Source organism: Aptenodytes forsteri, unplaced genomic scaffold, assembly GCF_000699145.1.
Source record: "Aptenodytes forsteri isolate BGI_AS27 unplaced genomic scaffold, ASM69914v1 Scaffold174, whole genome shotgun sequence".
Lineage (NCBI taxonomy): Eukaryota > Metazoa > Chordata > Aves > Sphenisciformes > Spheniscidae > Aptenodytes > Aptenodytes forsteri.
In genome coordinates this window covers 521,991-523,349 of record NW_008794603.1, presented here as the reverse complement: position 1 = coordinate 523,349, position 1,359 = coordinate 521,991, and positions in this window count along the sequence as shown.

Sequence of the window (1,359 nt, the reverse complement as noted above, 5' to 3'; positions counted from 1 at the left end):
CTCCCAGTTACAATGATTGGTTAGTGATTTACATACAATTATAATATCGGTTGTGTCTTTCTCTTCTGTTACTACGCTTGCGCGGGGGAAGGGTCTTCACCTGGGCAAGGGTCTTCTTGACCTGTGGGTGTGTTTTTCAGTATTATAATGAAGGCAGTTCACTTCAGGACACCTTAAAAGTAAGTTGTGTTGCCAAGTTGGCCAGCTAGATACCTACCTTGCCAGGCTGTCAAATAACTCATCCTATACACAATAGAACCCAGGTGCTCTGGTTATGGTCTAGAGGGTCCAGAGAATAGGGACTTCAAGGAACTCAGCCCCGGATAACAAGTAACGCAGCAACCCGTACATAACGCTAACATAGAGGCTAACTTCTTGAAATCAAGATGTTCTTACAGTTGATTATTTCACAACCAAACACAGAAAGATTCAGTAAAACTTAAGATAATCTTCAACAGTAGCACAGGTCTAACATTGCAAATAACTTCTATTCATAGTGTTTGCCATCTTAGTATGCAGAAAAAGGACAATGCACCAAACTAGTGCAAGAAGAGCACTACAGATGCACCTCAGGTTATTAGTATTCTAGAGAAACTTAATAGGCAATAGATACAGTTGAATATGGGAAACTAATGTTTGTGCTGCTAATTTGTATGTGCTGCTAGCACCACAGTTGATTTTGAATTTACTGTTGGGCGAGATACATGTGACTGTAGCACCTCTTACTGTTTAGTGCATGCAAAGGCATGGATGGATTACCTGACGCTTCTGAAATAATTAAAAAAAAAGTAGTAGTACTGGAGTGTTTATGGAGCTCGCGTACTTTTGCATGTAGCAGTCTTAAAATGTTGATAAGATCAGATGCCTTAAAAAGGGGGGAAAAACCTGATGAAGATAAAAAAAGTCATGAATTTTAACTGTACCTCACTGATAAATGTTGAGAAGTAATTCCTTAAAAAAGGAAAAAGTTGAAAATTCTCATAAGGTACCACAGTGTGTGGGAGTAGTGAGAAGCTACAGGTTTTAAGTACATAAAATCGAAATGAGATTTTAAGTAACATTTTAAGACAGTATTTGTAAATGTCTTGGTTTTCTCTCTGATAAATTGATACTGTTTAAATTTTAAAGCCATAGTGGTGCCACATAAAGGCTGGAAAACTGTTTTTAACGGTGAAAAACAAGAATACAGAATTTAGGTGGTGTTTCTATGAACGGCAGTATCCTTTTTTCTACTTACTGGAGTGAACTGATCTGTGACTGGAAGTTTGCGGAAGAGCTGTGACTTGTTTGTACCCGTACCACACGCAAGCACCTCACATTTTCGTAGGTGCAGCTTCCACCCCGAGCCGAGCCTCCACG